General features: G+C 42.8%; 1 protein-coding gene across 2 annotated transcripts in view; it reads left to right on the top strand.

The window, feature by feature from the left end:
• Positions 1-531: 531 nt before the first annotated feature.
• Positions 532-23606, top strand: part of UBA1 (ubiquitin like modifier activating enzyme 1) — a 42688-nt gene continuing 19613 nt past the window's right edge. The window contains exon 1 of one of the 2 annotated variants that reach the window (XM_063119542.1): positions 532-615. The gene's annotated coding sequence lies outside the window, so the exon portion shown is untranslated. Of the gene's footprint in view, positions 616-16022; positions 16116-23606 lie in introns of those variants that run through there. The other variant, XM_063119543.1, reaches the window with a different exon arrangement.

Genomic DNA, 23606 nt, shown 5'->3' with positions numbered 1-23606 from the left:
TTTTGTTTCCCGATGTGCCTGTTTTTTAAATGTTATATCCCCCACCCCACCCCCCTGCCTGTACCCCACTACTTTTTCTGCGCGTATCCACAGTTGATCCTTGACCCTCTTCGGAACCAAGCGCCACTCGTTCACCCCTCCATCTGCCTCCCTCACCCACGTGTTTACGGCTCTGCCTTTCTCCGTGACCGTTTGGCTCTTCTCTAACCTCCCCCCTCCCCACGCGACATCAGAAGCCACGTGCTCCCTTACCCGTCCAGCCGCCTGCGAACTACATTTCCCAAGGAGCACTGCGCAGGGCTGAGCTGTACTATTGTGAGGGGTGAGGGGAGGATGGCTGCAGTACCTTCGCTTCACTCTTCCCAAAAATCCCTTCCCGGAAAGGATGTCGTGGAAGAAGGCTTTGAGCTTGACACGGTACTGCCCAGGAAATGTTTACGCGTGTGACGAGATAACTGGTAGCGCTGCATTCGGGAAGAAAGAGATGCTTGCTCCCCCTCTTCGACTGAATGGTGCAGGCCGACCCTCTCCTCACAGCAGGCGGCGGCTGGGGCCCGCAGGCATCAGCGAGCGGCGGGAGCAGGATTTGGAACTCAGGCGGTCCACAGTGGGGGGGTGAGATCCGGATCGGGAGCGGCCTGAAGGGAGGGTGCTCGGAGGAGTGGGGGAGCAGAGAAGCGAATAGTGATAGCCCCCTCCCTCGATTTGAGGAGGGGGCGGGGATCGTGATGATGGATGGACGGGGGGGGGGGGTGATGAGACGATGGGAGGGAAGGGTCGGGTTGGATAACAAATCGGGGTTGGGGGAGGCGGCAGAGGCGCCAGACGAAGCACAATAGCATTTCGCTAGCTGTGGGGGCATTAGGGTCTCTGAAGGAGTTTTGGAGGAGGCCAAGAAAAGTTCGCAACCTGCCTTTTTATTCCTGGTTTGGAGGGGGGGAGGTAACGCCCCCCTCAATATTTCAGCGCTGGGCCCATTGTCCACTCTTGAGATCAAATCGTGTGGGTGGGTTTTCCTAAAGCTTCTACCACGCTCAGGGGTATGCCCACCTCCAGCCCTCCCTCATCCGCACAGGGCATTATTGGTGCTGAACCTGCCCTGGGTTAGTGAATTCCATGGGAGCCTCTACAAAATCACGTCTTTATACCCCGGTTGAGATAATTCGGAACAACATGGAATGCTTAGTATTCTTTATACCTGTCCCATCAGTATTCATTGCACTTTGTAGAGTTTCGTAAGCCAAAAAAAGAAAAGAAAGGAGGGGCATGTCTCTGTAAGCTCCTCCCTAGGGACAATCTAAAATTTTGACAGTGGGAGATGCAAATTAGGAGGTGGGGATGGAAGCAGAGAAAGGAGAGGTGATCCAAAGAAGTACAACGCTATGCTCGCAATCTGTAATGTCCCTTAAGAACCCCATATTGCCTTCCAGCATCTGCTAGAACATCTGCAGCACCCCTGTCTCTGAACAAAGTCATGAAAAGTGTTACCATGTTGTGAGGACTCATGACAGCCGGGTAAAAAAAAAAGCAGGGTGGTGGTAATTAACCTGTGTTAAGGGATCTTAAGTGTATAGTTTTGATCTTTTTCAGGCTCCCTTCTCCCCCTCCCCTTTTAGTCTGTAACTTATTTCTCGTAAAATGGGCATCAGGACAGCTGTAAAATTGAACGACATCTAGCCACCCATCGGACTTGGTTGCCTTCTCTTGTAAGCAGAGAAAGAAGTAAAGGGCTAAATCTGGGTTCTGTTGCAGAGTTTGACAGGAACATGTTTCAATAGTATAAAGATGGGAAGTAATAATAAAGCGGTGTTACCTCTGAGCATGTCCAAAGTGCACTTTCCTTACCAGTGAGTAACCACAGGGCTGGTTGACTTTCTAATGAAAAATAAAGTAGATCACAGAAATCTGAAGTCTGCCCAGCCCTGCTTTAGTGCATTTTAGAACAGCACTGTCTCACACCTTCAACTTAATATCCTGCCTGCACGAAAGCAGGGGTGGACAGACTTCACGGATGTGTGATCTACTTTATTTTTCACTAGAAAGTGAAGTCCCCCAACTAGAGTAGAGGGCAAAATAGTAGCTCAGGGCAGATATATACCTAGCATGAAGGAACAAGGTGCTTTTGAGCACAGGATTCATACCAAACCTTTCCTTTCAGAGTTCCTAGTCCATTCGCACACATTAATCCATTCTTGAGTTCCCCACCTCACCACCCAAAGTTTCAAAGTCAGAAACTTGCAGATCTATTGCATATTATGCAGAGATCTACTAGTGGATCCTGATCTAACAACAATAATAATAATAATAATTAATAATCAATTTATTTCTCACCCGCCTCTCCCTCTGGATCGAGGCGGGGAACAACATATATGTAATACATAAATAGTTGAAAGAGCATATAAAACCAATACAATATTAAAATAACAATCACAACATATTAAAATTCTTAGGCTTAAATATACCTTGCCCACCCTAACACTAAAGTTCCTATACCACTCCCACCCTGATACTTGATGTCGATTTCTCACTAGACTATTTATCCATTCAGTGGGCAGCAGTACTGGAAAGGCATGTGAGAATCTTTATCTGATTCTGTACCCACCAATCATCTGTTTCCAGACATGTCACAGACTCCTGCCACTTGGGTTGAAAGTTGACTATCTATGAATTATAATTTAAGGATAGGGATCAGGCCTTTATGTCAAAGAGTGGGACAATCAAGATAGGCTTGAGCAGTGGCCTCTTTCTTCATAGACATTGGCCTGGTTCACACATAACACTAGCCCATACTTTTGCTTGTTGGATTCAGGATTGTTATGATTTGTGACTGTGGCTGAACTGCCAAACCATGGTTTGATAACCATGAACAACCCAGAAAGAGAACTCGTGGTTTGCGGTTGGGTTGTGAACTGTGGGTTGTTTAAAGCATGGGTTGCCATTATGTGTGAAACCAGAACCGTGGGTTGTACATCAGGCTACAGAAGTGGTGGGCAAGAGTAGCCCCCTAAAAAAAGCAGCTGCTCTACAGGCCAGTACTACAACACCGCAAAGGCATTTGGGATGAAGGAAAGGAGTGAGTTAAGGAGAAGGGATAGAAACAAACCAGGGATTGAGAAAAAAACCACAGTTCGTTCAATCATCTGCCAGACAAACCAAAAGTAGGACAACAAACCATGAGTAAAATAGACCATGTAAACCAAGGCTTTAATTCAGGGGTGAGCGACTTGTAGGCCTCTAGATATTTTTGATTTACAATTCCCAACAGCTGCAGCCAGCATAACCAATGGCGAGGTCTGATGGAAGTTATAGAGCAAAACGTCTGGAGGGCCATAAATTGTGCACCCCTGCATTAACTGTGTGTCGCAGTGTGTGTGTTGGGAATGGAGTCTAGACGTTTGCATGAGTCAGGCCTTCAGACATATTTAGGATTCTCCTTTTCCTGGGTCTCTGTTTCTTTGACTTGTAAAATGGGAGAAGGATACGAACCTAATCTTGAGAACCTCACTAAGGATGGACGGAAGTGATATGGTATCTATATGCAGCCTCATGTTACTGAAAGCTCAATACTTTCCCTGAATTCTGATGTTGTGGCTGAAATGTGAATCAATTGTTGTTGTTGTTGGCTATGTTTCCTTGAGAATTTATATGTTTGGGCTTGGAAAAATGAAAACCTTTTCTTCCATACTTTGAATTTTTCTTTTTCAAATATAGGGTTAAAATTGATCTGTCACTGAGGGGCGGTATTCATTTTGACACTGGTGCTAATTTGTTTTAACTTTCTAGTTGATTAAAATTTTATATGACTAATTGGAGGTGCCATTTTGAGAATATTAAAGGCACAATTAAATAAACAAAAATACTATTTAGAAAACAAGGCCAGTTTTATTTTTTTATTCTCTGTACAGCATATTAATGATATTTAGCATTTACATAAAGTATTTCCAGTGTTCAAAGTGCTTTAGAGACATTATCTCAATAATCCTTACAACAACCCTGTAACGTAGACCAGTATTATCCCCGTATTGCAGAAGGTTGGGAGGGGGCACATCAGAGAGAATTGTGGCTGGCCTAAGACCAGCTGGTGCAGGGATGGGGAACCTCAGGCCTGGGGACCAAATCTGGCCTGTTTAGGCTTCCAAACTGGCCCTCTGGGATTCCCAGATGCCCCACCCCTTTCTCCCAACCACAGGTCATTCAGTTTCCATGCTTTTGCACAGTCCCTCCTACACCCACCCACCCTTCTAAAAGGTTGAAGAGCCTCTCCTAAGGTTTGGTTACTGGCAATAAGAGCTGGTAATTTTTGTATTTTTGGTTCTACCCTTTTACCCCACGAGCTTGCGTTTGGTCCTGCCAACCACTGGAATGTGGCCCCAGAGAACCTTTCCAAAACTGAACTCGGCCCTCGGGCTGAAAAAGTTTCCCCATCCCTGATCTAGTGAATTTGTTTCAGAGGTCTCATTTGAATTTGGGATTTCCCACCACAGCCAAAATAGTATCCAAAAAATAAACAGGTAAGCCCTGTGGTCTCAGCCATACCAACTTAAAAATATCCAACAATCAACTACATTTTAGTTGCTTAATTCACCAATAAAAGCCTGCAGCCCCTAGTCAAAATAGAGCAGGATCTCATATATTTATATGCAAGAATAAATATATAAATACATATATGCAAGAGTAAAGATACAGGAGAAGGTCCTAGTGAGCAAAACTTTGTGCTGGAATGAATCTGTGCGGATCAGGAAAGCTAGGCTATATGTACAGAGTTTGGTAGGCTGTGTTTCAGCAAACGTATGATTCCACTGTTGTTTTGAGCAGGCAGCCCAGAATCTAGAAACTTCTGCTCACTTCCCGGTCTTGATAACTTCTCTTTCTTCCCCATAACTAACCCATTGGACAAGTTCAGTGTGAAACAGGATAGTTCAGGTTGCAACCTGTGATTGAGCTGCTAAATTGTGTTGAAATACTTTGCAATGCTTTCTGTACTCTTATGTACTCTCAGAAAAAGGTGTGGGTGTGTGGCCTTAGGGTAGAAGTTAGCCACTGCAGACCCCTGGGTTAAATCCCATCCCCTGGGGAATACAAAAAATCGCAAGGGAAATGCATCAGATCACCCTGGAGAAATGCCCAAATTTATAAGGGCTTGATGTGTTTTGGAAAAAAACATTTCCTTCCTCAGGGGTATTCAGCAACCTGCAAAACTAAACTCCTTAGCTCTCTCTTTACAGAACCAAATATTCCCCTCCACAGTTGCCAAACTTGAGGCAAAAGAGCTGAGGAGAAAATGGTGGCTGTGGTAAAAGAACTTATTGACAGGCCATTTTCAGAAGTGCAGGCTGAGGCACCCCTCGCTCACTTCTGAAAATGGCTTTCTACAAAAACTGACAGACAGGCGCCTTCACCCTGCCCCCCACCCCACATGAAGGCCATAGCTAGTTTGAAATATGAACAAGTCCAAAGAGCTCTCTGTGCCAGGCCACGCTTGTTCAGGAAAGGAAACTGCTCCTGATTGAATGATCTGTTCGGGTGCATCAGCTAATTTGGCCTCCTATAAGGAAACATATAGAGGGAGCAAGTAGAACTTTGATTTTGGTATTTGATTTAGAGTCATTGGCGTCAACCTCAAAGGCAAATATGTTCTTTGTATTTCAAAACAACAACAACCATCTCCTGTGATATTTTTCACAAAATCATTTGCGAAAGAGAGCCCTCATCAGATTCCAGCAACTCAGACTTCGTTGAGACACTAACAAAGCTTGACAAAGATTTGGTGCACACTGTCCCCTTTGTTAATGAGCAAAAAGCTACAAGAAATGCCAAGGCTGCTTAATCCCCCCTCCGCCCCACACCACACAAACATCCACTAGTGTTACGATGTTATCTACATGGAAATTTAGATATATATTTTTTTTAAAAAAAAGCTTACCTGCTGCTGAGAATGTTAAAATCATGGGTAAATATTCCTTTGTTAATCAACTGAGATTCTTGATCATCCTACATAGACTGGCTACAGGTTGTTTGCCAAAGAATATTTTACTGTTTGGGAGAGTTGAATCTGCAATCTGATACATCAGAACTGCAGGGCTGTCAATAATTCACCGGGCTGGCCCTGCCTTGAAATGCATAGCTTCTTCAGTTGGCAGATTATGAATGCCATGAAGAATGGCAGAGCAGGAAACAGTTTTGATTTCCTGGGACACATTTTGCCTGGAAGTCCTGCACTGCTTTTGCTAAGATGAACAGGAGCTGCTCAAGTGCACCACTGTGCTTCTGCTTACAGCAGAAGTGGGCCCTCCAGAGGTTGATTTACTGCATTTCCCATCATCCTCCACCATAGGCAATCCTGGCTAGAGGTGAATGAGATTTGCAGTCCAACAACTAGAGGGCCACACGTTTCACCACCCTGATTTACTGCATCACAATATATATCTATAAAAGATATACACACTGGGGTGTAGTAGTTAGATTAGTAGTTTGACTAGGGCTGGGGAGACCTGAATTCAAATCCCCATTCCACCACGAAACTTAAGCCAGTCACCAGTTCTCAGCCTAATCTGCCTCACAGGTCATTGGATGATTAACTATGTTGGAGAGAAGGAGCATGTATTTTGTCTCGAGGTCATTGGAGGAAAGGCAGGATGTAAATTGAATTTAAAAATAAACAAGTATTAAAAGAAAATATACATGACATACATTTTTAAAACATTCTGCAATAATAATACTTAACATTGATATGGAGTTTTAGAGTGGTCAAAGTGCTTCACATCCATTATTTGGTGGAATGACTTATTCTCCATATTCTAGATTGTGGAGACTGAGGCTGACAGAGTGGTTTGCATAAGGCCATTTAGTGAGTCTTCCCCAATCTGGTGCCCTCCATGTTTTGGACTTCACTTCCCATTAGACCCAGCTAGCATAGCCAATGATCAGGCATGCTGGAACTTGTACTCCAAAATATCTGGAGATACGAGGTTGGGGAAAGCTGATCGAGTGAGATGTGAATATTCCTGATTCATAGCTCAGGCTTTTCACTACTACACTACAGAAAATAAACCCCTACTTTCTGCTACAAAAAATAATTCCCTGTGGCAAAATACTTACCCAAATATGAAGAAGGGGGACTTTGGCAAGCTGGAGATCAGCCACCCTAAAATTGCCTCATCCATACAGGTTTGGCACTTTCAGCCAGGCTAATACAACCCTTGTGTGGAGGGGCAGATGTATCTTTGTGGGGGAGGGGGTTGGTAGTCTGCATTGGTATGCTACAGAAAGTGGTAGTAACACAAGAGGAGTTTTTCACACAAACAGCTGTTCAGTATATGACCAGCAGAACCTCCATGTTCAAGGGCAAAATATCTTAGATTTATCAGAAGTTGAGGGCAAACAAGATGGAGGGGGGTGCTGATATGTTTGTGCTCTAGGTGTGTGCACTCCAAAGCATTTGGCAAGCTGCTCTGGATACAGAATGTCAGACTTGATGGATCTTTGGTCTGATCCAATAGGACTCTTATGTTTTTAAACAGATTCCCAGAGGGAGATACATTTCCTCATGACTCCACCAAACAGACAGTGGATACCATGTATGAGGAAAGCTAGTGTTCGTCAAATTTCCCCTATATATAGTATGCTAAAGCCCTGTGTTCTTAATTTATTCCTTCCTTTCCAACATGTCAGGTCTATCTGACTACTTTGTGGCAAGTAATTCTGTAGGCAATTGCCTTCAACATCTGGAGCCGACTAAGGTATACCTGCCTGTGGAGAGGCAGGTGACACAGCTGTGCTTGGATGCTTTTGCATTTCACAAACTTGAGGAGAAACAATGTTAGTCTAACTTAAGGACCATTCATTTCAATGGTAGGACTAACATGAATAAAATCATAAGAAAAGACTTACAAGTAGAATTCTGGGGTGCTTTACTGAGACTGGTGCTCCTCATGAGGAAAAGCATGCACTTCAGTTCGTACAAAGTATATGAATGGTAGAGTTATATCACTCAGTTTACTCTTGAATAACTCATTACCAGTATGGTAATTAATTATACTGCTCATTTGGTTTTTGGGATGCCGCAAAAGCTTACAATAAAAGTAGTCTAGCAACAAAATGTCAAAAAGGTGGCGTGCCTTCATAACTTGTTTGTTGTTGGGTTCCCCCACTCCCCCTAAAAAAACTTTATGCCTGAGGCACCATTGTTTTCTATATTCAAAGTGGAGGCACGCTTTGCTTAACTCTCACATAGATGCATATACATTTTTGTTCCAATGTCCCAGAACAATGGGGAGGCATCCTCTTTGTAACTGCAGGGTACCCCAATTTAATATTATCTCCTGTCCTCTCCTTTGCCCAAGTCAGTCAAGGGTGGGACTATGCTTTGATAGCAGTGGAGATCTGGAATCTGATTCCTGGAGCTTCCTTATTCTTTCTCTCAAGATGACATTTTTGCTCATATAATGGTAGAGGAAGGGGGCAATCAATACTGCATAGGGGATTCCCACTTCCAGGAGCATAAAGTAATTTCCATAAATTTTGAGATCATAGAAAAACTTGATTCCCCCCCCCCCCCGGATTTTTCTTTCAGTTTTGTTTTTAGAAAAGAAACTTATGCTATATAACTATTTATGCATCACATCCAGATTTTACTTCTTTTAAGATGGGGAATCTCTTTCTACCCATAGACCAAATTCAATTTCGGAGAAGTTCAGTGAGTGGGTATGGGGTGGTGAGTGTCAGATTCCAGTGGGGGAGGGGGCCAAAGTACAAAAAATACCAGCTTATCTTAAAGCTCTTATTGCCAGTAACTCAGCTTTAGGAGAAGCACTTCAAACTTTTAGAATGGGAGAAAAAACAGTTGGGAGAAAGGTGTCATGGCCATCTGAGGAACTCCAGAGGGCTGGATTGGGACCCCAGGAGGGTCAGATTTAGCCACTGAGCCTGAGGTTGCCCACTCATCAGAGGTAACAGTGGGATGAGTGAATGAACCACAAGCAATTATTCCGCGTCCAGCTTAACAGATCACAGTATGACCATCAGCATCTTATCATATATACTAATTATACTGATAGCAATCTCAATTATCTTGACTGCTCGTTCATATGTAATCCAAATACTATTGCCTACATACAAAAGCATGTTTGAGAGGGCTTTGAGGTTCAAAGTCTTTAGGGGAAAAAAACCCTAAGGTGGTGGTGGGGAAGCCCTGAAAACAGCTCAATGAGGACTGAGCATGCTGAATGTTGAATAACTGTTAGGGGGAAATATGATGGGGCAGAGGGGGAATGAAATGGAGTATCCAGGGAGAGGACATGACTGGCTGGCTGAAAATCTTGACCAGGAGCGTTTCACACTGCAACATTTTGTTGCAGCTCCCACTTGTTAAGGACTATGAATAAATCTGGATATTTAGTTAAAATTATAGTAATACTGAATGCTTCAGCAGAATATCATTGCCACACACAATAAGCATTAAGTTACCTGTGGACAGATAAAACCCATGTCATTTAAACAACAAATAATAGATCTTTGGAAATACTGCCATTTTAGGCTATGGGGCCTGGTTCAGATGGTCACCTAAACCATAATTAAAATAGGGAAAGAGCCTGAGCAAGCTTTGGTCTTATGCCCTCCCCACTTTCATGTGCGAATGGAAGAGAGGGAAAACTTCCACTTTAGCATTGGAAGAAACTACAGTTCTACAAACTTGGGGAACTCTGATTTGTTCTCACAAACATTAGTTAAAATAAACCAGGATCAAATTGTGGCTTCAACTCCACTTTTGTTAACTAAGGGCACAATCCTATGCATGTTTAGACAGAAAAAAAAGCCTACAAATCCTGGCATTCCCCAGTCAGCTGGCTGGGGAATGCCAGGAGATGTCGGACTTTTTTCTGCCTAAACATGCATAGAATTGTGCCTTAACTTTATTAGAACACGGATGGGCAACTTTTCGCCTTCTTGCAACCCCCATCACCCCTCATCATTGACTATGATGGTTAAGGCTGATGAGTTTTGTAGGCCAAACCATTTAGAAGGTAACAAATTGCCCACTCCTGTGTTAGAATAAAGCAGACTTTGCTGAGTTCATACATGCCATGGAGCTGCAGTTTGTTCTAGCATACAAAAGCTGCAGTTTGTTCTAGCAATCTGGAAGCTTTCACCCGTCTCCCTCCGTGTGGGGGGAGTGGGAGTTTGAGAGGCTCTGTCGTCCATTCCCAATCACCTAAATGTAGGCGATTGGCTGAACTGGGTCTTGGTTTCTCAAAAAACAATAGCCGCTGGTTATGAACTTCCATTTTTATCTCCCTGGCCTACAGGGAATTGAAGACTTACACAGATTGGCTTGTTTCTTGATTTGGTATATCTATTTCCAAATATAGACCAGGAAGCTATATCTTAAAACCTTGCCTTAAAAGCATTTCACTCATCATTAAGAGAAAATGTTTCATAAAAGATTTCTCCCCCTCCCCACCCCGGTTTTCAATTGGAAAAATGGGGCAGGGGGAAGGCTTTGATGGAAGGGAAGAGCATTTTCCTTCTCAATTTTCTTTGTTTTAAAATGGGCTTTCACAACTCTAGGCAACATGGTGGGTTAACTTTTCAGTGCTCCCTTGGCATGCATTTTGGAAGCTGAAGCTGTGGCATAACTTTGCACAGAAATCTGCCCCCTCAGATGCATGACATGTGCTGAGAAACTGGTGTTTGTGTGTTTTTATATTATATATTTGTGGACTTCAGTGGAGGTGGATCAAAGTAACAATTGAGAACCAATGATAATAGGAGCGCAAAAACTCACCTATCTGCACATTGATATTTGGGGTTCTGAAGAGGAATTTAATATACAATGTAACATTTGCATTAAGGAAAGGTTAGCCTGTCATACAATGAATTATCTTGAAACCGTTGCCCCAGTTTGGCACTAGAGGGTGCTGAACTGCAGGAAGCAGAAATTGTGTGGGCTTCATTTTCTTTCTTTCTTCTTTGATTCGTACTGCAAGATGTAACCCACCCCGCTACGGTAACTCAAGAGGTAGTGATTTCTCATTCCCCAGCTGTTCAAACCTTACCTCAACCATGCATTGCTTGGTAGCCTTAAGCAAACCTCTGCCTCTCAGCCTCAGCCCCCATCTGTAAGCTATATGGGGATAATAAGACTGGCTTACCTTTCAGAGATGTTGTAAGGGTTACTGAGAAAATGTATGTGAAATGCTTTGATCTCGTGTATTATTGTAGTGAGGTTTTTTTGATAAGATCTATTTTGCTATCAAGAAACCTGCTGATATCATAGATGTGTATATGTGTACATTGGAACAACTCCCCCCTGGGTTACTCAGTGTCAAGAACAGGTTTTACCTGTGCTCTAAAAGTGTCTTCACATGCACCAGTTTCTTTTCCCTAGACTATTCACTGAAATGGGAAAAGTGAAAAGGGGTGCCAAAAGGCATCACAGAGCGGGAATAAATCCTGCTTCCTTCTCCTGCAAAGTACATCCCATTAGAATTTAGCCTGTCTGTTTGTTTTCACGGTTCCTTCATCTGCTATAGGCCCATTCTGGGTTCTGTTTCTTGGTCATTAGTGTGTAATGCAGATGTGGGCAAACTCTTGGAGTCCGGGGCAGGCACATTGCCCCCACCCCAACCCTACCAGTCACTGCTGCAGCAAATTTGGCTGTGGCAGTGAGAGGGAGGGAAGATGTGGGGACTGTATGCAGCCCAAGGGCAGTGTATTGCCAAACCCTGGAGGGTTTGGCAATACAATTCCTTTTATATTGATAGAATCATAGAAGAGCAGAGTTGGAAGGGACCTACAAGGCCATCGAGTCCAACCCCCTGCTCAATGCAGGAATCCACCCTAAAGCATCCCTGACAGATTCATTCAGGTTCAGATATCTGGCCACAAAGTTCAATGCATACTGGGTCAGTTTTAAAGGGTGTGTACATGTATAAATTACTACTTCCCTTTTAAAATATACATGGATACACAGCACACTGTAGGGTAAGGTTCCTACCATTATGTATTTTATATGGGAGAGCATCAACCCTTGCAAACGCATGGTCTGTCACAAATGGCATGGTATGCACTATACTTTACATATTGTGCAGTCAACAAAAATGTATATTCAGATACTACTTTGAGGAATGGTAATCTTTGTGAGAATATCTCTGCATCATTACCTGTGGGTAAATTTTAAAAAATCTGAATTCAGTGACAACTATACATGATACAGATATGTGTTTTGAATGAATGATTGTTTTACATTGAATATATAGGAGAGGTAAGACTACAGCACAGTAACCGAGTATGTACTCTGCATGCAGAAAACCTCACGTTTAATCCCCAGCACCTCCAGTTCAAGGATCTAGAGCCACAGGTCTGAGAAAAAACCTCTGTCTGGCCGAGGCCCTGTGGAACCACTGCCACTTGGAGCAAACTGTACAGAGCTAGATGGTCAGATTCAATGGACCTGGTTCAAATGACACACTAAGCCATGGTTAGGCCTCTAACTCTTTTACAGCAAATGGTTAGTGAGCGTGTTTAAACCATGGTTATGTAGCCACCATGGTCAGGAGTGATTCAACGACATGCTAAGTCATGATTTACACAACACGCCAAGCCATAATGTTTAGGTCAAAATGCTTAACCACCATGGCTTAGCATGTTGTCTGAACAGGGTCAGTATGAAGTAGGTGTGGACATTTTACTGGTCCAAAAAGGATTGGTCAAACGATTGGTCCAATTTTTAAAAAGCATTAATGGTATGAGAAAACAACAATAGAGAAGATTATTATTAAGAGCTTTGATACATATACTAACTGCTTAAAAAAAATCCCAAAATAAATTACAGCACAGTTCTAACCCACTTGCACAGTTGTTTTGGGAGGTGGGTTAGGAGGGGCAGTGGTACCTCTCCACGGGGGAGGATAGTCTGTCCCTGTGGCAACTAGTACACCTGCAGAAAGTTCTGCAGGCATAGATGTACCACTGACAGTTTTCCCACTGGCAGTGGACCAGGCCCAAACCACAACATTATGAGTTGGAGCAGGAGCAGTTTTGGATCTGCTGGATTTAAAATCCCTCCACTGCCCTAAAGGGCCCCTGGATTGGGCAATTCAGCTATACCAGCCTAGAGCTGCCATAGCTAATTCACTGGTTTCAGTGGGGGTGGGGGGAACACCCAGAATTGAAGATCTGTCAGGCTGCAATGCATGGTAAAGCTACTCTGCTATCCACCACCTCTGACTCCGACGACCCTCCCCCAGGAATTGCTCTGCCTGTTGTTACTGTGAAACAATGACACTTTAACTTAAAAAGGTCATAAAAATAATTCATTACATAATTCCTCCAAGGAGCTCAGGGTAACACACATGGCTTTCCCACTCTATTTTATCTGTGCAACAAACCTGGAAGGTAGGTTAGGCTGAGAGATAGTGACTGGCTCAATGTCATCCAGTGAGCTGAGTCAGGATTTGAACCTGAGTCTTCCTGGTCATAGTCCAACACTCTTCCCTCTAAGTGGAGTCCTTTGTCACTGATGACAGCTTGTGTTCCTTCCTGGAGATATAGCTAGTAGCCATGGGAGAAGTTTTACTATGCTGATAGGTTTGTCCCTGACTACTACCCTCATTCCTGTCCTTGCTAACAACTGTGATCAAATAATCATTGAATTGACAATAACCAATGAATTAATTGACCAGTGACCCCACCCTAGTTTGAGGTAGCTCTATAGGTAGCTGGAGAAGAGAAGATTGAGGGGAGACATGATAGCACTCTTCAAATACTTAAAAGGTTGTCACACAGAGGAGGGCCAGGATCTCTTCTCGATTCTCCCAGAGTGCAGGACACGGAATAACGGGCTCAAGTTAAAGGAAGCCAGATTCCGGCTGGACATCAGGAAAAACTTCCTGACTGTTAGAGCAGTGCGACAGTGGAATCAGCTACCTAGGGAGGTTGTGGGCTCTCCCACACTAGAGGCATTCAAGAGGCAGCTGGACAACCATCTGTCAGGGATGCTTTAGGGTGGATTCCTGCATTGAGCAGGGGGTTGGACTCGATGGCCTTGTAGGCCCCTTCCAACTCTGCTATTCTATGATTCTATGATTCTATATTTACCAGGCATTGCCTTCATATTTTCAAGTGTATCTTTACAGCCATTAGAACTAGCAACTTGCTTTTTTAAAATCGTGAGATGGTCAGGTTGCAAAATTTTGTGCCTGGTATATTAAATTTTGTTTAGGAAGATCATATATAATCTAGAGAGTAATTGTTATTGTTCACTTCTATGAAATGAAAAATGGAGCCTTATTCTGTCTTATATTTTTTATCTGTACTTGTAATTATTTAATATTCTTATAGTACTCCTACTAAGTAGTTATAGCAAATTTTGTGGTGTGAAACTAATATGCTTACTCAAAATTATCCTAACAACTTTTCTATCTGTTTGAAAGTGTTCCTAAAATGTGGTCCTTGTAATATGGTTTAAGAATGCATGCATTCCTTAGTTTGATCTTGGCTTTATTAGATGTATCACTCTTTAGAGATAAGGTAGGACATGTAAGGTAGTTTTGCATATTTGAGAATTGACTTTGCTATTTTTATTTTTCTAAGCTGTCTGTTGCAGTGTGCAGGCACCTCTAGATGGGGTTCCTTGTTTATTTATGATATCTTGTTTCTGGCATAGTATAATCTGGGTGAGGTGGGGTGAATGTGGTTTGGTGGCCTGGAGTATCAGCATTCAGTGCGCACAGACTGTGCAATGATTGGGTTCCTTCTAGACATGCTGTGACTATATCAGGATGCTTAAGGAGAAACTATGGCCACTGATACAAAGATATGTGGTAGGAGGAACCCCAGTTACAGTGTGCAGATTCATGGCAGACTGTCGTGATGCTGATTTTGGCTGTTTGTGAAAGACAAACATTGTTGGTCATAAGCAAGGGTCTGTGCCGATGGATTTGCGTTTTCACTTTGCTACTGCTAAATGTGGTACCTTGAGTATGTCATTGAGGCTTAGGGTACAATCCTATGCGTGTTTAGATGGAGGACTTTTTTCCTAATACCCAGCATGCTGGCTGGGGAATGCTGGGAGTTATAGGACTTCTTTTTGTCTAAACATGCAGAGGCTTGTGCTCTGTGTATGAGAACAACATTGTTTGTGCATTGGTGCCACAATCCAGTACTGAAGAGTGTAGTGCCTGTTGGATTATGCAAGGCCAAATGGTTTAACCCAATCTTTCTCTACTCTGCTCCCTAACTGGACCAGATTTGGATGCTTCTGAGAAAATTGATGGAGCTGTGGCTGAAATATCACCTGTACTATATACTCTTGCTTAGCCTCAATCCCCATCTTCCCAAACTTGGATAATAAGACTGTCCTACCTTACAGTGTTATTGTAAGATGGCTGAGGTGTATGGGAAACACTTTCAACACTCAAACTCTGTAAGTACTCCTAATAAATATCTAAAATAAAGAATAAGGTGACTAGAAGCCAAGGAGAACTGGCCTTCTCCACTTGCTACATAACAGAGGAAATTTTTAGTGGGTGCGGGTTTTGCCAGCCCTGCGTGACAAGTTGCTTTTGCCAAAATTTCCCTCTTGCTTTCAACTCCTAAAAGAGCCCTTACGTCCTATGTATTTTGGTAGGAGACGTGTTGCCTTACTCATGAACAACACACGGTTCCCTCTTTTTCCTCCTCCTCAAGCTGCTCTAGAGGCTCTGTCAGTCCGCCTCTGCGTGAAACTCCACAGGCCGTGGCCCCGATACTGGAAGGGGCCGCCCTCTTACCCGAAATTTGAGGCCAGGGAGGGCGTGGCTTTCTTGCCTCAGGTTTTCATCATAAATGGGGGCAGGTCCCCAGGTCAGCGGGCGTGGCTTCGGCTGTTTCCCTTTAGCCTATCTGGGTGGGCGTCTCTGCGACGGATGCTGGCTGAACCCAATGGAGTCGCGCCGAGGGGTGGGGAGGAGCTAGTTGCGTCCTGAATGGGAGCTAACGGCGCTGAGGAGGTTTTTGTTCCGGGCCCGGCCGCCGCCATCTTGTGTCAGTGCGGGTCGGAGGAGGAAGCGGCAGCAGCGCAGAGCGGTGACTCGGCAGCAGCAGCGGCCGCGGCGGGGCCTGACACAGCCTCATTGGTAACCTCAAGCGCCTTTTCTTTCCCTCCCCGCCTCCTGTTTCCATAGAAACAAGAGAACCTTCCCAAGATCTTGCTGTCTCCATAGAAACTAAGACCCCTCTCCTTTTCCCGTAGGGTTCCCTCTCCCAGCCACCCAAGGCCTTCGGCGTGTCTCCCTGGCGTTAAGCATGATAGCCACCATTCTCAGCCCTGATTAATATGGATGCCTCCCTCTCCCCCACCCGTCGTGTCTGCTTCCTAACTCAGATTTTACTCTTCCTTGCCATTTAGTCCCACTCTTCCGTGATAGCGGCGCCTCTGCTTTTCCTCCCCTTGCTCCCGCCCCGCCACCACATTCCCTTTTCTGTAAGAAGTAGTAGTACAGAGGGGTGTGATGCTTCTTACCTTGCCCTTCTCTTCTACACGCAAACACGCACCATTATGGGGCGAGTGGGGAAATGTTTGCTGCTGTAAGGTGCTATAGTTTTCCCCTCCTTATTTCTTCCCCCCCCCCCCCACTCAGGATGGAGGGGGCAGGGATTTCAGAGAAAAGCCAGAATAAAAAGTCCAGGGGGTCAGTCAGCTAGGAGCAATGTTGGGCTAGGAATGGGGAAGGGCTGATAGTGCCAGGGGAGACTGGGTGATGACGGTAATTCTGTCTCGGGTTGGCACCTTCGCATTTGTCTCTTTCTCCTGGTCTCGGTGGAAAGGGCTCATCTGCCCATCCAAAGGAGAATGGAGGAGAGCTGAAGGGTGGGGAAGACCGGGCGTGTTTCGTTTTTGTTTCAGTTCTTAACTTTACAAAGCATTAGAGCAAAGAACAGGCTGCTGGGTCTTTAAAGCATGCTGGTTGATTGCATGTCTTTGAAGGAAACTTGCCTTTTGAGTGGTTCTGAGAGCCAGGTTTCTTGGCACTGGTTTAGTCCCCAGGTAGAGTTTATTCTGGTTGGTTAAAGACACACTGATTACTATTGCAGGATTTTGGCATTATCAGTTGCAGCAGTTGGGAGGCTGCAGCTGTTGCCCGAGTATTTCCTGTCCCTAAAATATACAGGTTTCACAAACCCGACTGGCAACTTCTTTTGCCCAGGTGTCCCAGACCTGCATAGAAATTCAGGTCTGTATAACTGAGAATTGCTAATGTAATGCAGTTACCAAGAATTTCTGGCTTGGAGGGGGAAACAATTCAATAGTAAGCCATATATTTAACTTTTGAAACTAATTGGGGTGGCCTCCATGGGCTGGAGAGCATGAGAACCCAGGGGGATTGTATCTTTGTCTCCTCTGTGCTTTAGGCTAAGAGCCAGATATAAAATTTGCTTTTAAGGGATCTTGTGAGGTATTTGAGGATAGTCAAAACAATTTGCATGAAATCTAGCAAAATTACTCATTGGTGCTTCAGTCATCTGCAAGTGTGTTGTATATTCAGCCATTATCTTTTTCTCCCCAGGTAATCTTTTAGCAGTTAAGTACAAAGAGCATTAGCAACATATCTTCTTGCATATGTGGGTCACAGCACAGCTTTAATATGAGTCTAGCAATTGTAACTTACTTGCCTTTGGGAAGACGTTAAATAAAGGTAGTGTTGCTTACAGTGATCTATTAGTTAGAATGTGTTCCTATGTGCAGGATGATGCCAGCTGTCTGGGTATGGCTTGCAGGTCCAATGATTTGCTAGTGTCAGTCGTGCAATACATGTTATGACTTACCTGACTTCCTTGGCAATTGCTTACATTATTATTAACTAGCTCTTTTGACTAACCTCAACTGAGATTGCTGTATGTGTAGGAGGAAAGAGCCAAGGATCCTGACTTCTTTCTGGCCTCTCAGATTTATAGCAGGAAGGTTGAGAAACTGATGGAACTGTAGGATGATCTGCCAGTTTCATCTCCATCATTCTTCCTTCCCACTAGGCCCAAACACTTGGGATGTTCTGTCTCCAAACTCCATCTGCCCTTATCCATTTAATACAAGTTTGTGAATTGGGACTTGTGATTTTATTCCTAGCCCTCGGTAAGGTGGAAAGCGTGGGAACTCCTGAATCTTCCTCTTGTGTTTATGTGGGATGCAAATGTTTTTGTTTCCCTGCCTTTATTGTCCTTTTCACAATCTTATGTTAGCATAGGATTATAATTAAAATATTAGTATGGGCATATGTGTTGGGTAGCATGTGGCTTTTAACCTGTGTTCTGAACCCTTTTATATAAATTCTCGGACTAACAGGGAGGGCTTTTGTTAAAGGAGAATGAGACTGCAGGAAATGATGCTGCCGGGTTTGGATAATTCATTGAGCTGATGTCATAGATCTGTCCTTAATTATTTGAAAGTTCCTTCACAAATAAATGCTAATTTCAGTACATATTATATATACCTTTTAGATACTGGAGTCCCTTCCCCACCCCCACTCTGTGTAATAACATAGTATGGATGATGCATCTGCTTTATGAATGGTCTACTTGTATAGAGAGTACCACAAGACCATATTAAATTTCTAAACATTTGTCACTTATATATGGATCCTTCTGCTGCTAAAGTTGCCAAGTCCAAACCTCACTGATCTGCATCTTACTCTTTCTTTAGTGAGCCTCCTTAACTATTGAGTGCCAGATAGCTGGATTAGAAACTAATCCTAAAATATGTAGAAGTTCAATGTAGGTCCCTATGCAAAATACACGTTAATCCTAATTAAACTTTCCCCCTGAATTGTTGAATGTTTCAGACAAGCCTGTCCCTCCGACTCTCGCCATAACTTGTTACTTTGATTAGTAGGTTGGCTTCTACCATTTTTTCTTCATTGGTTAGTGGCCTTGTTTAATGTGAACAGTTTAGCTACATGCACCAACTTGCAAAGATCTGATTCACAGAAATGGTGGGCCTCTGGGAGCAGGCACTTGTGTTGAAGGAAATATCGCCACTAACATCAGGGCAGCACAGAATGGGCTAAATCACATCCTGTTTGTGTTATAGCAGGAGAGTATGTTCCACTCAGTCAGTCTTTTCTTCCTTGCCTTCCTGAAACATTTGCCTGGGTATGAGATGATCAGTCATATTTTCCTCAGTATAAATTCTATGTTCAGGTGTGGATGCAAGAGTTAAAAGTACCTTAAGGCTGACAAATTCCTCTTTGATGGTTAATTTTTAGAAACAGCAACTCTTAACGTAGGGAAGGTATTGGAAGTCTAGAGCAGGCAGGGATGGGCAACTTGTGTCCCTCCAGATGTTTTGGCTTACAACTCCCATGAGCTCTAGCTAGCATAGCCCATGGTGAAGGATCATGGGAGTTGTAGACAAAACCTTCTGGAAAGCCAAAAGTTGTCTACCCTTGGGTCTAGAGATCTTTGACTTTAAAAGTTGGCCCAAGTGCCAACATGTTGGTTCCACACTAACTCAAGTTAAACTGAGTCTGTCTGACTTTATTATTGTGTTGATGCCTTCTCTGAGGTTCAAATAGGAGTCAAACTTCTGCAAACACATGTGGGTGCTAGTACCATACTGTTGCAGATCATGTGTTTCCATCAGGCTAACATTTATCTGATAATGCCTCTTGCGCTCTTTTGTTACCGAGGATGTAATATCATGAGGCATTGGGAGTGCTTCGCCCAGGAATGCCCGTGTTGTCCTTCAGGCGTACTATCAAAGCAGAAATAAATCGGAGAACTGTGATTCTTAATCTTTCAATTAAGCCAATTGGGACTATATTTACCTTGATTTTCTTTGGTAGCTGATCATTCCCTCCAGCAATAAAAGTAATTTAAATCAGCAAGAAAAAGAGTCAATTTAAATCTGGTTTCCCACTGAAACTTTTTCATATATTTCCTGAATGGTGGTTGAGCTCTGACTGACATGTTAATTTACAAACTAAATAAAGCTTCTCCTTTTTTTATTCTTTCAAGGAAGCTTTGCATTTCTTATGAATTTTGCATTCTTTCTTTTTTATTTAGAAATAGAAATGTGTTTAAATATTCCCACATGACTTTCTTATGACCAGCATTGTTTGAGGTTAATAGCACAATCCTATTGAGTTCAGTGGGGTTTACTCCCAATTAAGTGGGTATATAGGATTGCAGCTTTAATTTGATAACATAGGAAGATGCACATTGACAGTTTTGTTGTTTTTCTTTCTGCTTCACTCTGTCTTGCATCAGCCTTACACTAAAAACAAACAAACTAGCAAGCTAAAACAAATTTCTCATGCCTGATAGTTATTGGGCAGGAAAAAAATACAATTTAAAATGTAAGCATCAATTTTTATCTACCCAGCTATTTTGTCTTTCTGTTTTGTCTAATTCCTCCGCCTTGCTTGACTCAACTCAGCTACTATCAGCCTATGTCCTAGAGAAACTAAAAGCCCAGGACATTGAAGTAAGAGCTGTTAGCTAGTCTGGACAGAGTAATTTTCATATTTGATTGGTGACTTACTTTATTTTTATGAGACCATAAGTGTAGGTATAGCATATTTATTATGAGATTAACAGTTACTGCAAATTTAGAAAGAAATTTAGTATTTTCCTTAGTTTTTAAAATAAAAAATCCAACTTAATTTTTTTTTATCCACCTCCTGATACCTGTTGGACATGGATTTGTTTACTGCAAGTGTATCTACTACTGAATCCATGTGTGCAAAGAGTTCTGTGTTGTACTCTTAGCTTAGTGTGGGGGTGTGGCAATAACCAGGTTTGTTTCTCTTTGTGCATTGAGCACATCCTAGGTTGTGTCCAATGCTCCTTCCCATGTGGCTGTATGTTGCTGAGAAAGATCAGTAATGGTTGACAAGTAATATTGAAAAACTTCTTCCGATTTTTTTTAAAAATGGGGAATCTAATTAGCTTCCAAGGTTCTTAGGGAAACTACTGAATTAGATTATTGAATGTTCAGAACCCAAGGCAAAAGCTTCCTTTGCAATTCTCTGTATAATCTTCTACCTCTTAGGTCAGTTCTGCCCATTGATGCTGTGCTAGGAATATACTGTGACTTCGGAGGAGGTGAATAATAAGGCGAGAGATCTCTTTTTGGGCTCTCAACCAAATTATTACACTGTTCAGTAGACTTTTAATTCAATGAATATGGCTGGCCAAGCTAGTGCTGCCTTTCTCGTTGGAGATGTGCCTTCTTAAACAAGTTACAATAAATATTGCTGAGCCCACTGCTTACCTGCTTTTATTGACAAAAGAGCTGACATCAGTGGTTTTCCTCAATTGTCCCTGCATAAAGGATGGATTAACTCTTGAGAATGGAATGGACTCTGTCCTTGCCACAAGCTCGACATTATTGAAACTCTGGCTGCATCAATATCATGGTCCCAAGCAGAGAAAACTTCTTGCTGGAATTTTGTTAAAACGCACTATGGAACACTTTTATAATTAAAACTTTCCTATACCCGCTTGAATTATATCTGGTGTTGTGGTACCAGTTTCTTGGTTACCAATTACTGCATTGGCTTCTGTATAGGGCAAATAGTCTCCTGTGCATGTAGTTTAAGTTAGAAATATAGAAAGATAAGTAATATACCTGGCAATAGAAAGCACAAGGAGTCTTTAGAGTATGTGTGTTGATATGTACATATTCCAGTATGTCTCAAATGTGTGAAAGCTGAGATTCCCCTCTTTATGTAAAGGAGCCTGTTACTTCCCTCTTCCCATATTACAGAGTACTGTTTAAAGCCCATAATCTGAAGAGTAAAGTAGTTCCTAGCAATTCTGTTTGACCTAATCTAATTGGACAATTTCTAAATCCAGGCCAGCTATTGAGTAAGTCTGTCTTGAGTTTGCTGGTGGATGCTGTTTCTTCCACTTTGCTCTGATCCTAGTGTTGAAGGATGTTTCCTCACCAAAGCTGAAGAAGGCTTTCCCTTTACTTTTAAAAAAAACATTTAAAGAAGAAGTGGGCTTTCTAGTCTTATGCTTGGAATCCTTGATGTGAATGCACATCGTATGTACCTTAAAAACTTACTTTTTAAAGCCTTAGATTTAAAATATTCCAGTGTATCTCAAGAGCCAGAAAAACTGTGCTCTGCTCCCCACCCCTTTGGTGGCAGCTCAAAGAGAACCATACCAGCTACCTCTCTGCATTCACAAAATGAAGCATGGAAAAGGGGCCATTCCTGGGGTAGGAGAATGGGGTGGCTGCCTGGCGCCGTTTGCTGTCTCCTATGGACAACCCCCAATCTTCTTTGCTCCCATTTTGAGGTGCTGTTGCTAGATGGGTGAAATTGCCTGTGTAGCAAAACTGCAGGGCAACTGGAGTGCAGAGCCACCACTCTCCTCCTGCCCTTCATTGGATTCCTGGCAGCCTCCGAGTTCAGGGGCTACTGACTAATCTGGTTAGGGTTGCGCCCTAAGATGCTTTTAAAGCTCTTAAGATCCTTTTTGCTCTTTTTTTCATTGCTGTGATCTTAGAAGTGAAATTAAAGTAGTATTTCTTACTGCAAGGTATCTTTGATTGTTGATGCTGGCTCCTGTTCTCGGGACATCTTTTCTTCAGCATGTGAAGCCTAAGCTTAACTCAGCTGTCAAAAAGGCTGAGGCAGGCCACTCATTAATGCATGTTGTCCCCAGCAGACACCTCCTTTGCTCCAGTGAATAAACAAGGCATTCTTTTTCCAAGCCAGCAAGCAATTGCATTTAAGCAGAAGGTGAAGTAGTACTTAATATGGTTGAGGGCATTTACTTGAGCATATGGTAACTGCCACCTTCACATAGCTTCCTTGAATGAGCAAGGGACTGTCCATTTATCTTTGACAACTTAATTTTTATTACAGGCTTGCATAAAACATTAAATGCATGCCCCTAAATCTGTAATGTGCGCAGGCCATAAATATATTCCCCACCTTATATGTAAAATAGATACCCTTTTTTGGCTTCAGTTCTGTCATGTACATGCGAGGCTAAAACCTTCATTATGAGAAGTGACCCTGAATTGGAACAATTTTATATATTGTTTTTGACAAGTGTAGTACCTTGTTAATTATTGACCCCAAATTAGCTGAACTGAATCAAGTTCCAGTTTGCAGGGAATGGTTTCTAGTACTGTGTGTGCTTTTAAGCTTAAAACTTAAGCATGTTGCTTCACTGCTGAAATAGTTCTCCCCACTTCTCCCTCAGCATTGTGTGCCTGTGTCCTGAGGTGGTTCTGGCTTTGGGGCCTGAATGATTTTTAATTAATCGCTCTTTATACCTTGAAGAATAAGAGAGCATCCTTACTATGACGAAACTATCCTTGCTCTTTGAGCTAAGTGAGCATAACCCTGTTCTTCTTCCTGCATTGTCCCCTTGTACTAAACTGAAGAGGTTGTGCTCGCAATCTATACTGTAGAAATATGTGATACGGAAATAATAGGATGTACTTCCAAATAATTGTTCTTGGCATTTATTTAATTTGTTTCAGGCCTTCAAATCACTCACAGGCATCACCTCAGTAATACTTTTGTATGCCCTGTAAAATAGATTGTATTAATTATTATGCAGATACAGTGGCTGAAGCTGAGTAAACACTGGATTACCAAAACCTCTAG

This window comes from Elgaria multicarinata, chromosome 3 (genome assembly GCF_023053635.1).
Source record: "Elgaria multicarinata webbii isolate HBS135686 ecotype San Diego chromosome 3, rElgMul1.1.pri, whole genome shotgun sequence".
In the NCBI taxonomy this organism is placed as follows: Eukaryota; Metazoa; Chordata; class Lepidosauria; order Squamata; family Anguidae; genus Elgaria; species Elgaria multicarinata.
The sequence above is the reverse complement of the archived record's forward strand: the minus strand, read 5'-3'. Positions and strand labels throughout refer to the sequence as shown.